Consider the following 14,570-nt stretch of genomic DNA (forward strand, 5'->3'; position numbering starts at 1 on the left):
AAAAGTAATGTATGAATAAATAACTGACTCTGGAGTTCAAACAAAATCTGACCCTGATTAATGGAAAACCCACATGAGAATCATAAATCAGCTTTACTGGAGTCTGCCTTTCTTTAAGGCAAAAACAATAATGTGGTGTTTAGAATATATGGAGCTGTTTAGTTTAATGGAATGGCTGGCTATGCTAAAATGGTGAAAAATCTCAAAGTCAGCTTGTTTCTTAATTAGAAAGGCAAAAGGACTTTAGTGGAGCCTAGTAAAACAGTGCTATTATACCTAAAATATATATTGTGCCTGCAACTATATACTATCATTCACTAGGGTTGTCACCTTTTAAGGTAGTAAATTATGGACAATGCATGTGCCAACATATCCTTTTTTCACTCATTAGGTCTCACACGTTAATTAAATATGTGCGAGGGACTGCACTGGTTAGCCTTGCTCCTCATGTCGTGAACATATCCATCAACACCCATGTGAAGTTGTGAACATCTGCCAAGGGGAGTGGAGAAAGGTCAAAAAGAAATCAGGGAAAAAATTCAGAACAGCCCTAGGGGAGGCCTTCTAATGTGCAATTGTATGTGTGGATGCTTCCAAGCAATTGGGAACTCTTATTGTACAGGGTTCCCATTGCACTGAAGCTGTATGTGTGTGAAAGCGTTCCCTTGGCAGATGCTCACATCAACGTGAGGAGGCTGGGGACAGGACTGGTGAGGTGTGTGATGTTGGGGGAGAGTAGGGATGTTGAAGAATTCCGCCATGGATTCCAGGGAGGCCAAATTCCAGTGCATTCGGCCACCCGGAATCCGTGGCGGAATGAAGCAACCCCCCCTGCCACTCCACGAAATGGGCCCAGAACGGAGCCTACCTGTTTGCGGCTGTCCAGTGCTCTGCGAATGGCTGCCGCGTCTGCGGCTGCCCTTCGCCTTCCCATGAATGGCTGTGATAGGCTACATAAGTATTTACGTAGCCTATCACGGCTAACGCAGGGACGCCATTTGCATCCCTGCGGAGGCCATGATAGGCTATGTAAATACTTACGTAGCCTATCACAGCAATAGGCAGGAACGCAAATGGCGGCCGCTACACCATTTGCATCCCTGTCTTTTGCCGTGATAGGCTACGTATATATTTACGTAGCCTATCACGGCAAAAGACAGGGGCGCAAATGGTGGCGGCTACGGCGGCCGCCATTTGCGTCCCTGCACAGCCCAGCAGCGGCCGGATGTCCAGCTGCAGGTGGCCCCGGCCAGCGGCTCCGTGGAGTCACAGTGGAGCGGAGCTGGCTGGGGAGGATTTCGGGGGGAGGGCCGGAGCGTCTCCCCCCCAGTGCAGATGTCCCTGGACAAAACCAGGTAAGAGGTTTTTTTACATCCCTAGGGGAGAGGCTAGTCCAGGTGTGGGGAACTGTTTTCAGCCTGAGGGCTGAATGGAATTTCAGGCAAGCTCTTGGGAGCCACATTCCAGCATATTTTAATGTACGTATGTATGTATGTATTTATTTCATTTCTATACTGCCCAATAGTGGTTCACCACCATTAAAACCACAAAATAATAATAAAATACAATATAAAATATAAATGTTCAAAACTAAAACTAAAAGTACATCCCAGAAGAAAGCCTAGCAGCAATGCAGTGATTTAAAATACGATCGGAGAGAGGCTCTGTGGGTGGCAAAAAGAAAGACGGCCTTCCCAGTGGTGGCCCCCTGACTGTGGAATGAGTTCCCCATTGAGGACCACCTGACATCAACACTGTCATCTTTTCGGTGCCATGTTAAGACTGTCCTCTACTCCTAGGCTTTTAATGGCATATGATGGGACATTTATGCCAGTCGTTTGAACAGGTCTAGTATTGTATTGAAACTGTTTTTAGCTGTCTAAATTGTTTGACATTTTCTATATTTAAATTTTATGCTGTATTTTATTGTCTTATGAATTGCTGTAAACCGCCCAGAGAGCTTTGGCTATTGGGTAGTATAGAAATGATGATGATGATGATGATGATTATAGTAACAACAACAGATTTAAAACAACAACGCTAAAAGCCTAAAATGTCTGGGAAAATAAAAAGGTCTTCACCTGGCGCCAGAAAGAGCACAACATAAGCGCCAGGTGAGTCTCAAGGGTCATAAAACCTCATAAAAAGGTCTTCACCTGGCACCAGAAAGAGCACAACATAAGCGCCAGGTGAGTCTCAAGCTATTACACAAACACAATTGGGGTGCCACAGCAGAAGAGGCCCTCTTCATGGTAGCCACCCAGCTCGCTTAAAGCTCTTAGCTTAAAGCTCTTCCTTCCTGCCAGTGACTAAGCCTTAGGAGAGGCATTTCACCCTTTTGGAATGGGGAGAAAAACTGCACAAAAGCCAGGAAATTGGTGGTTGGGGGGAAGGAGGTGGGGCCATGGGAAGGGACATGAAAACAGGATGACAGTGGAACCCTGGATTTGGCCCCTGAGTCTGAATCTATGAGCCATAATAGTAAATGATGTGTCAGTAAGAGATCCAATTATTTACTGTGACTATTGGATAATCCTGGGTATCTTTAATATTTTCGTTATTAAATCTGGATGGGAAAATGGGTCGTGGATTTGCAGTGATCATTTCAACCCTTATGTGGCAATTTCTGTTCTCAGGGGAGATATGAGAGGCAAGACTAAGACCACTTGGCATTCTGGTTTTACAAAATAACAACCACCCTGCCTTTATGCTGAAAGAATACTTGCTGTTGCACTTTCTGTGCCTACCGAAGCCTCCTTTCCCCTTCAGGCAGACTGATTAGGAGCTGAAGTGGGTCTGAGTGAAATTTGTTTGAATAGACAGTTTGTGACTTCACAGAAAACATGGACAATCCCTGCCTATATATTTTTTCGACATATGGGCAGAGCTCCCAAAGTTTGAACAGTCCATGCATATTTACAATAGCTAGTAACCCTATTGCTCACCGAGTCCTGCATACGGAGGCTCTCTAAGGCATAGCAGAGTTCTATTTTCTTCTGGGAATCTGCAATGTCTTCATCAGCTGTGTGTTCTTTTATCATTACCATTTTATTTATGTTCCAGGAATACATCTGATTTGCAGGATGATGCATTACCTATGTCTACTTGAGGGAAAGATATCACCACATGATCAAAGTTTTCTCTTCACTTTTCCAGCCATCTCATCTTCTGTCTCTCGTTCTTTCTCTCTCTCTTTCTGTCTTTCTCTTGGGGTGGGTTACAGGATTTGTACTAGCAATTGCATGGATTAACTTTGCAAAACCTGTTTAATAAGATAATACAAAATAAATCGGAGGAAAAAATTAAAATAAGCTAAAACTGCATAGCTGAGTCAAAGGAATCTCAATTTTGGAACAACCTCGCCGTTTTTGTTTCTCACAGTCCAATTAGATAAATAATGACCACATTGTCTTTCACTGATTGTCCCTTATCTCAGTGTTCTTTTTCATTTCTCTGTTTTGTCTTTAAGTCTTTCAACTTCTTTGTTCTTCTTTATCTTGAAGGTTTTGGACTAAAAGATGATGATGAACTGAACCAAAATGCTAGTGAAGCACAAAGTATTTGAATTTTCTAGAGAGTAGTTTTCATATTAATTGATGATTTATATCTCTGCACCTATAAACGACCTCTTGTAGCTTTCTCCAAAAACCCATCTGTATGTTCTTCTTTCTCTTTGCTTTGCTCAGTAATGGTTTGTATTGTGCATTAATTCATATTATTTCTATTTCTTAAGAAAAAGCAAAAATTTAAAATATTTAATTCAACAGAAATCTGTCTTTCCATATATATTCTTCCTTCAAATTCACATGTACTGTCCTCCAGGTTAAGGCCATGTGGTGCCAATGTGTCAAGGGTGTATATCCAGAAGTTCTCCCTCTTAGTCAATGTTGTTGGATCTGCTGGCATATCTATAGCTGTTACAGATAAGTCAAACAGGCTGTGGCCCTCAGTGTTGAAATGCTTTGCAACTGGTTGATCTACCTTAGTCAAGATTGCCGATTTGTGGATTCTGAAACATGTGCGTAGGTCAGTAGCAGTTTTTCCTACATACTGGGTATGACATCCTTTTTTTTTTTTTGGCATTCAATTACATACATTATAATGCAAGACCTTCAGGTGTTGTTCTGTTTGATGTAATACGTTCGTCCCATCCTCTCGCTTTTGAGACTAGTTCTCTCCATGATGTTCATGCAGGTGATATAGCGTTTGGAGTGGCAAGGATGAGATCCAGGATTGCTGGTGGGTGGCTTAAGCATAGCTCTCACTAGTAGTTTGCAAAAATTAGTAGGCTGGCGAAATGCTATAACAGGAGATTGTGATGGCCTTTGGCTTTAAACATTAAAGATTTATATTACTATACTATAACAGGAGGTTTGTTGATGGCTTTAGCAAGACGTTCAGAGTTTATTAGCAATGGGTAGCTCTGCCTGATGGCAAGGGGATAGCTGGGAGATGCTGGATGGAAATCTACTACAAATGGAACACGTTGTTCTTTGTTTTTTGAAACCTCGTTTTGATGGAGGAGGTTTTCTCTAGCATGATGGCGGTTCCGTGGATGTTGCAGTCAATGACATGTGGAAGACATCCTCTGAGAAGAAGGTGCTTTTTAAGTTCGTTGATCCTTTTTTGGTATTTAGCTTTGTTGTTGCAAATGTGCTTGATTCTGAGTGCTAAGCTATAAACAATGTTTTTCTTTATATGATTAGGATGACAGGATTTCCAGTTAAGATAGGTGTGGGCATCAGTGGGCTAGTTGCAGAAATCAGTGGCTATTTTGTTGTTTTCCATGGTGAGAAGGATGTCAAGGAAAGGGATGTGTGGGTTATCAGTAGGGATGGCACAGGAGTCCAAAAAGAGAGTGGCGTCCAATGGGCTCTCCCTTGTCCAGCCTCCCGGACCCTGCTCACCGAGCCCTGGGGCGCTGACGGATCCAGCCACCGAGCACTCCAAAGCTCGGCAAGTGGCTGGAAGCGCCACAGCACCCCAGTGCTCTCTCACTCTGGCCTCCTCAGAAGGAGGCTAGAGTGAGAGTGCTGGGGGCTGGCCATGCCAAGGCCCTTCCTCCCCATGCTGGCTGTTGAGGAAGCCCTTAACAGGCGGCATGGGGAGGAAGGGCCTCGGTGGCACCCCAGTTCTCTCGCCCTGGCCTCCTTAAAAGGAGCCCAGGACAAGAGTGCTGGGGGCTGGCCAAGCTGGGACCCATCCTGCCTCTGCTAGCTGTGAGGAGGCCGGCATGAGGAGGAAGGGCCTTGGCGGCACCCCAGCGCTCTTGCCTGGCCTCCTTCCTGAGGAGGCCAGGTTGAGAGTGCTGGGGGCTGGCCACGCCGAGGACTCAGCAGTCAAGCCCATGTGTGCATAAAAGCACAACAGCTTGATGGCGTCCTTGGTGCGGAGAGGATGGGCAGCTCATGCTGCTTGGCGGGTAGGCAGGTGGGGCGAGCAGGGAGGCTCGCCAAGCAGTCTGGACTGTGCGAGCTGGTGGGGGACGGATATGGGTCTGTCCATCCCTACTTATCAGTAGTGCTATTGAATGTAAACTTAATAGTTGGATGAATGGAGTTAATGTAATTTTTAAATTGTTCTAAGCTGTCTTTGCCTTTTTTCCAAACCAAAAAGATATCATAAATGTATCGTCAGCATATATAAGTGGTTTGTTAATGACCTTTTTGAGGACCTCTTGTTCTAGTTTACCCATAAATAGATTTGCATAAGATGGAGCCATGCGAGTCCCCATAGCTATGCCTTCTAGTTGTAGGTAGTGTTCTCCATTGAATGTAAAGTTCTTGCAACTCAGAACTAGTGATGCCAAAGCTGTGATGACCTCTGTTGGAGGATTGTTAGAATTTCTGGTGTTAAGGAACTCATTAAAGCCTGTGTACCATCATTATGTGGTATATCGGTGTAAAGAGACGTGACATCTAAGGTAGCTAGTATAGTATTGTCGTGGAATTGCTACTGCTTGTTTAGAAACTCAGATATAAGTTGATGCCATTGATGTCTTTGATATATGATGGGAAGTTTTGCACCATGTTTTGTAAGTTTAAGTCAGTGTATACACACACACACACACACACACACACACACAGGCAGAATTCATTGTGGACAAACCCCTGTGAAACAAATGACAATTTTATAGAAAGAATGTAAAATTGAATAAAATTGTGTCCTTTAGCTTGTGAGAATGACACCTTTGGGAGTCTCCATTCCTTCTAACATATGGTGAGTAAACAGTGGACTTGTCATATCCAGCACAACTAGCAGCCTCTCTTCTCGTGGGCTAAAGCATTCATTCATTCATTCATTCATTCATTTATGGCAGTTCAGCAACTAGTGTTTCAGACAAGACTGGACTGAATGTAGGTATCAATAACAACCCCTCAGGGCCAAAACAGACATTAAATCTGTGTTTAGCAGCTATGTCTTTCCCCCCATGTTTACTCTAGAGTAGGCGCAGGGGGCCTAATATAGATCTTAAAAGCCTCCCCACTCCCCACATTAGGGTCCCAATCCAGATCAGGGGCCCTGCACACACACTAGAGTAAAAATGGGTTGGGGAAAGGGGGGAGACACTGTTGTTGGACACAGATTTAACATAATGTCTGTTCCTGCCCTCAGAACGTTCTGGCAGTGAGGTTGTGGGTATCTATGCATACTTATTGACTGTAATAAGATTTTTTTGCAAGGGAGGGGGATTGGCCACCCAGATATATAGTATACCAGATGCTAGAGACCAATAACAGCAGGTGGATATTATCCATGCTGAGCCTGTAAGCGTCCTGCTCCAAATGTTCGTTGTACATCACATGCTGGCAATCCATGCGACCTGCAGAGCTATTCACAGAGATGTGAGTTGCCCTATCTACTTTTCCCTGCCACCCATTTGACCAGCCATCAGCTGGGTGGGCAACAGGTTGTTGTTTCCCTGCTGCTAATAACAACGAGACAATGGCAGTCTGAATCAGGGTCACTGGGGAAGGGGGTGGAGAGGTTCGAGCCTTTTCACTTCCCCCGTGATCCTTGTACAGGTAGCTGTTCCCCTGCTGCTGTTAGGATAAGGCCTCTCCCTCCTGCCAGCGATCCTGATGCAGAGATCAGGATCCCTGGGGGAGGGGACATGTTAACCTTGCCCTCCTCCTGGTGATCCTGGTGCAGATCACTGTTTCCTGCCAGTGGCAGTGAGGAAACAGCAATATGAAGCCCCTCATCCTATCCCCTGATCTCAGCAGCAGAGAGGGGAGGTTTAAACCTCCCGATCCCCACGTGCTGAGATGTATGTGTGCGTGCATGCATGTGTGCGTGCGTGCGAGGGTGTGTGGGCATGAGTGTGCCCCCTGCCTTACCACCTGGCATTGCGTGAGGCCCTCGGGACCAAAAAGGTTGTCCACCACCGTTGTGCACAGTTGGAGGAACATGTACAAACCCCTTTTGTGATCACGGCTGGATTGTGCCATTTACCAGTGATTACAAGTGGGAGGCCTGTGTTCAGGCTATGGCTCTGTGTAGTTCTCATGTAAGAATTTTAAATTTCAGGTGCAGCTTGTAAAGATGCCAGTTTTCCTTTTCAGAGGAGGACTGAGGGGGGTCAGAGCGGGAGTGATCTTAATGAAAGGAAGCAGCATCATAGGCAATGAGTTATTATTGACCATAACCTCTTTTCACTGGTGGTCTAAATGAATTTGATCATTTGTTTCTCCTGCAACTACAAATGGGCAAAAATATGTCTATTGTGCAGTCTAGTTTCTAGATTCTGTATGTATCAGTCCATAGGGTCCCATCTCTTATGCTGTTTGCAATATCAAGTTGATACTCACGTAGAAATGCTTTAAACAACTTTTGACAGATGGGAGAGGCTGTTAAACTGTAGTAAATACTAGGAATGGGTCTGAGTTGTCTGTCCAGATATATCTATCTGAAGTGGTTTTTTTGAATAGGTTAAATGAGACATGTACATCTGTAACAAAGGCTGAATCTACGTACAGCAGTTATACCGTTATCATAACTATTGGTGCCCACTGGTGTCATATGTACCAGTAGTCGTGATAACGATATGATAAGGGTATAACTGCTATGTGTAGATTCAGCCGAAGTGTCACCTAGAATTGGGGATATAGTACATTACGCTGTCTGAATCGCATATAATAATCTAAGTCCGTGCCTGTCCTGCATTGGTCAATGTGGCCTCCATTTTGAATGCTTCAGGTCCCACATAGTTACTGTTTGCTTGGCCCTGTGTTTCAGATAACTCCAGACAATATCAAAATCTGTATTACCTGCAAGGACAAGCCTGGTCTTGCCTGGCCTCTTATTCTATCCTCTTGGTTAATGTTTTGGCCTGAGGCTAGTTTGCAGACGGGACTTCAGTGCATTCATAGAGCTGGTGAAAGCTGTGTCCTCAGGATCCTGCATTGTGCATCCCTACCAAGATGATAGCAAGGCTCCTGGATTTCTAATTTAGAAATTATTGCTTCTTGCTGTGGATCATCTGTATTCAAGTAAACTAAAACTGGCCTGCCTCTTATTTAATCTAGGGCACATATTAAGCAAGGAATGAGAATTTCCCCTCACCCTTTGATTGCAGTTTTACATTCTTTACGTTAAGTGGCTAACCTAAATTATTGGTTAAACCTGTGCAATTTGATCTGGGGGATTCTACTAGGCCTATCTCACATTAGGCTCAAAAGAGACATTACTTTAAATGTGTGTCTAGCAGCTATATCTTGTTTTCATTTTTACTCTAGAGTAGATGCAGCTCCAACCATTTGGATTGGGACCCTAGTGTGGGCAGTTGGGGAAGTTGTGAACCGCCCAGAGAGCTTCGGCTATTGGGCAGTATAGAAATGAAATAAATAAAATAAAATAAATAAAAAGTTTGGTAGTTAGAGCTGGGAGCTGACCACAGTTAGATATCTTAACCAAAGCACTTCTACCACTTTACTCCTGAGGGGAAGAGTTCCCACTTCTCACTCAGCAAATGGTGGCAGTTTCTGTTCTTAGTATGTGTTGGGGTGGACTGAGTCCCAGCAGTGACACTGGAGTAGCCAAGAACCATTAGAAGTTCAAGCAGGGGCCATGAAGTTGCCCATCAACAGCCAGCACCTGGTTAGCAGACTGGATAGGCACACAAATGATCTGGTCCCAGTTTTCGACACTATGGTGAAATGTATTATTTGTTGTTCAGTCGTTCAGTCGTGTCCAACTCTTCGTGACCCCATGGACCATAGCACGCCAGGCCTTCCTGTCCTCTGCTCTCTCCCGGAGTGTGCTCAAGTTCATATTCATCGCATCAGTGATGCTATCTAGCCATCTCATCCTCTGCCGTCCCCTTCTCCTTTTGCCTTCAGTCTTTCCCAGCATCAGGGTCTTTTCCAGGGAGTTTTCTCTTCGCTTTAGGTGGCCAAAATATTTGAGCTTCAGCTTCAGTATCTGTCCTTCCAGTGAGCAGTCAGGGTTGATTTCCTTTAGGATGGACTGATTTGACCTCCTTGCAGTCCAGGGGACTCGTAAGAGTCTTCTCCAGCACCACAGTTCGAAGGCATCAATTCTTCGGCGGTGGCCGGCGCTCAGCCTTTCTTATAGTCCAGCTCTCACAGCCATACGTTACTACTGGGAAAACCATAGCTTTGATTATACGGACCTTTGTCGACAAGGTGATGTTTCTGCTTCTTACTATGCTGTCTAGGTTTGCCATAGCTTTCCTCCCAAGGAGCAAGCGTCTTTTAATTTCATGGCTACAGTCACCGTCTGCAGTGATCTTGGAGCCCAAGAAAATAAAATCTGCCACTACTTCCATGTCTTCCCCTTCTATATGCCAGGAAGTGATGGGGCCAGATGCCATGACCTTCGTTTTTTTAATGTTGAGTTTCAAACCAGCTTTTGCACTCTCCACTTTCACCCTCAACAAGACGCTCTTTAGTAGGGGTGTACGAAACCCCGCTTACCCGGCTCTGCCGGGTTCCGCTGGGGGGGGAGGCGCTCCATCCATCCCCCCGGAATCCTGGCTAGCCGGCTCTGCTCCTCGGGGATTCCGCGGGGCTGCCGGCCGGCTCTGCCAGCAGCCGGACATCCGGCCGCTGGCTAGCAGGGACGCAAATGGCGGCTGCTGTAGCCACGGCTGTTTGCGTCCCTGTATTCAGCCATGATAGGCTACGTAAAGACATACGTAGCCTATCATGTCTGGGTTAAAAAAACAACAACATGCGTATGCAAATGGCAGCGGCATAGCAGGCGCTATTTGTGTTCCCCTTTATTTTTGCCGTCTTAGTCTACGTAAATATTTACGTAGATTAAGAAGGCCAAAAATAAGGAAAGCAAATGGCAGCGGCTGTAGCCGCCACCATTTGCGTACGCTTTTTTTTTTTTTTAACCCAGACGTGATAGGCTACATAAGTCTTTACATAGCCTATCATGAATAGGAAAAAAAACAGACTGCAAACGGTGGCGGCGGCAGCCGTTCGGAAGACCAGCCGCTGCCGCCGCCGCAGCCACCGCTGGAGCTGCTGCCGTCCGGAACATCCACCCCAGGTAAGTCTCATCCCGGGGGGTTTCCGCGGAGGGGCGGCAGGCCATTCCGCCAAGGATTTGGGGGGCCGAATGCACTGGCATTCGGCCTCACCAAGATCCTTCGTGGAATTCTCTGACATCCCTAGAATTCTCTTGCTTTCTCCATCATCCAGCGAATGTTGGCAATTTGATCTCTAGTTCCTCGGCCTCTTCGAAACCCAGCTTGTACTTCTGGTAGTTCTCGGTTCACATACTGCTGAAGCCTAGCTTGTAGGATTTTGAGCATAACCTTGCTGGCATGTGAAATGAGCGCAATTGTATGGTAGTTCGAACACTCTTTGGCATTGCCCTTCTTTGGAATTGGAACGTAAATTGACCTTTTCCAGTCTTGTGGCCACTGTTGAGTGATCCAAATTTGTTGGCATATTGAGTGCAGCACTTTAATAGCATCATCTTTTAGGATTTTAAATAGCTCAGCTGGAATACTGTCATCTCCACTAGCTTTGTTGTTAGTAATGCTTCCTAAGGCCCACTTGACTTCACTCTCTAGGATGTCCAGCTCAAGTTCAGTGACTGTACTATCATGGCTATCAGGGACATTTAGATCTTTCCTGTAGAGTTCTGCTGTGTATTCTTGCCACCTCTTCTTAATCTCATCTGCTTCTGTTAGGTTCCTGCCTTCTTTGTCCTTTATCATGCCTGTCTTTGCACAAAACGTTCCCTTAAGATCTCCGATTTTCTTGAAGAGATCTCTAGTCATTCCCATTCTATTGTTTTCCTCGATTTCTTTGCATTGTTCATTAAGAAGGCCTTCTTGTCTCTCCTTGCTATTCTCTGGAACTCTGCATTCAGTTGGGTATATCTTCCCCTTTCTCCCTTGCTTTTCGCTTCCCTTCTTTCCTCAGCTACTTGAAAAGCCTCATCAGACAGCCACTTTGCTTTCTTGCATTTCTTTTTCTTTGGGATGGATTGAGTTGCTGCCTCCTGAACAATGTTACGGACCTCCGTCCATAGTTCCTCAGGCACTCTGTCTATCAGGTCTAATCCCTGAAATTTATTCCTCACCTCCACTGTATATTCATAAGGGATATGATTTAGGTCATACCTGAATGGTTTAGTGGTTTTCCCTATGTTCTTCAATTTAAGCCAAAATTTTGCAACAAGAAACTCATGATCTGAGCCACAGTCAGCTCCAGGTCTTGTTTTTACTGACTGTATGGAGCTTCTCCATCTTTGGCTGCAAAGGACATAATCAATCTGATTTCGATATTGACCATCTGGTGATGTCCATGTGTAGAGTCGCCTCTTGTGCTGTTGGAAAAGAGTGTTTGCTATGATCAGCGTGTTCTCTTGGCAAAACTCTATTAGCCTTTGTCCTGCTTCATGTTGTACACCAAGGCCATGCTTGCCTGTTATCCCGGTGATTTCTTGACTTCCTACTTTAGCATTCCAATCCCCTATGATGAAAAGGCCATCTTTTTTTGGTGTTAGTTCTAGAAGGTGTTGTAGGTCTTCATAGAACCGATCAACCTCAGCTTCTTTGGCCTCAGTGGTTGGGGCATAGACTTGAATTACTGTGATGTTGAATGGTTTGCCTTGGATTCATACTGAGATCATTCTATCATTTTTGAGATTGTACCCCAGTACTGCTTTTCCCACCCTTTTATTGACTATGAGTGCTACTCCATTTCTTCTAAGGGATCGTTGCCCAGAGTAGTAGATATGATGGTCCCCTGAATTAAATTCGCCCTTGCCTGTCCATTTTAGTTTGCTGATTCCCAAGATGTCGATGTTCAATCTTGCCATCTCATGTTTGACCACCTCCAGCTTACCTTGATTCATTGATCTGACGTTCCAGGTTCCTAAACAATATTGTTCTTTACTGCATCGGATTTTCTTTTCACCACCAGACACATTCACAGCTGAGTGTCCTTTCGGCTTTGGCCCAGCCGCTTCACTCTTTCTGGCGCTAGTTGGAAATTCCCTCTGCTCTTCCCCAGTAGTATATTGGACACCTTCCGACCTGAGGGGCTCATCTTCCGGCGCCATCTCTTTTAGCCTCATGATACATTCCATGGGGTTTTCTTGGCAGGAATACTGGAGGGGGATGCCATTTCCGTCTCCAGTGGACCACATTTTGTCAGAACTCTCTCCCATGACCTGTCCATCTTGGGTGGCCCTGCACGGCATAGCTTATGGCTTCACTGAGTTGCGCAAGCCCCTTCGCCACAACAAGGCAGTGATTCATGAAGGAGAGATGTATTATATTTCTATTTAAATGTTAGCAAGTATTTCTGAATGTGCATTTACACACATAAATCAGCACAAACAAATGTTATGCAAATCGGTGTCTTCTTTTTTAGATGATGAATTTCCTTTTTTTGGCAGCATGTAGGAGGGCATCCTGGGGCCACGGTGGCTTAGTGGTTAAGATGCTGAGCTGCAGACTGGAAGGTCGGCAGGTCAGCAGTTCGAGACCCGAGTGCTGCGTGACGGAGCGAGCTCCCGTCTTCAGTCCCAGCTACTGCCAACCTAGCAGTTTGAAAGCAAGAAATTGCAAGTAGATAAATAGGTACCGCCTCAGCGGGAAAGGTAACAGCGTTCCGTGCACCTCGGTGTTCAGTCATGCCAGCCACATGACCACGGAAGCGTCTTTGGACAGCGCTGGCTCTTCGGCTTAGAAACGGGGATGAGCACCGCACCCTAGAGTCGGACACGACTGGTTGGGGACACCTTTACCTTTACCTTTTTAGGAGGGCATCCTAACTACACCACATTGGGTCTTTAGGAAGAGGTCTACCAGATATGTCTTGGTTCTCCATGAGCATCCCTCAAACAAAGAAGATCCGATTCTCTGCAAAACTAATAGGCTCAGCTGTTATAAATATTAGCACTGTTTCTTTAAACAATTTCTTCCTGTTATTTGCATGATTATCTTCATATTAAGTATCTCTCTCTCTCTCTCTGCATATTGCTACACAGTATTCTTGTTATCTTTGAGCTTTAAGGTATTTCTGCAGATATTAATGCAATTTATTAAGAGCTAAACAATCAAGCAAGCTTTTTTTTTAATTGGAGCAGTCATTTGTTAATGGTTGCTTTCATTAATCACTAAGCTTTCATGCATGAACTAGGAAAAAGGAATGGAAAATGTCCATAATTTCGGAGATGTTAACAATAGTGATTCTTTTCAGGCACTTCAAAGGCAGCACAATTTATTTTTCCAGGTTCTTAGTAGCTTTAAGGGAAGTGGAGCAGCTTATATGAGAGAGAGAGAGAGAGAGAGAGAGGGAGGGAGGGAGGGAGGGAGAACGAGCAGCAATTGATACTGTATGCTGGAATTTTTCTGTGTTATGTTGATCAAATGTTCAAAGGCCATGAAGCAGAAAAATGCCAGGTTTGCCAGATTAAAAATAAAATACAATTATTTAGAAACATCACCATGCCATCACTAAAACAACAAATTACTACCTATTTAAAAACAGACATTAATTTATTTTTCTTCTGAGAATATGACTGAGCTACACAGAGGCAGTGCCCAGTCAGTCCAAATCTGAGTCCTTCACTGGCATTATTTTTTGTTTATATAGCTCATTATCGGTTGGATCCAGATTTAAGCTGGATAAACCACGCTGATGGAAATGGACTTCCCCGCTCCCTCCTTTCCCCAGCAGACCTTCCAACCCCCTGAAAATGCTACACAGAGTGTCAGGAGACCTTGCTGAACGGGGTCAGCTGTGGTGTGGGGGTGGAGGGGAGGGTCCTAAAAAATTGGGCAGCAGAGCAGAGCCCTTCCTCTCATGGAAGGCCCCTTTCTCTTGTGGACAGCAGATTCTGGTTCCAACCCTATATGTGCAGAGTTTTTATCCTCACAGGACCTGCAGGAGTAGGACATGATGGTTTCCATTTGCAAGTGAAAAACTGATGCTCAGAAAGGCAATTTTCACATTGACTCTTTATTGGATCCAGAGTTTTCTGCTGCCAGCAAGAGCATTCCCTGATGGGAGCTCTGCTCAGGATGCTCTGGGAGGTGGGAAGTGGAGGGAAGCCCATTCCCCCTCTTCATGCAG

At 45.1% G+C, this 14,570-nt stretch overlaps 1 protein-coding gene across 6 annotated transcripts in view; it reads left to right on the forward strand.

The window, feature by feature from the left end:
* Nucleotides 1-14,570, forward strand: part of LOC146359620 (uncharacterized) — a 38,749-nt gene that overhangs the window by 15,552 nt on the left and 8,627 nt on the right. The window lies entirely within an intron of this gene.

The sequence above is a fragment of the Heloderma suspectum genome, chromosome 1, assembly GCF_057233095.1.
Source record: "Heloderma suspectum isolate Gila_16-S chromosome 1, 16-S_ref, whole genome shotgun sequence".
Lineage (NCBI taxonomy): Eukaryota > Metazoa > Chordata > Lepidosauria > Squamata > Helodermatidae > Heloderma > Heloderma suspectum.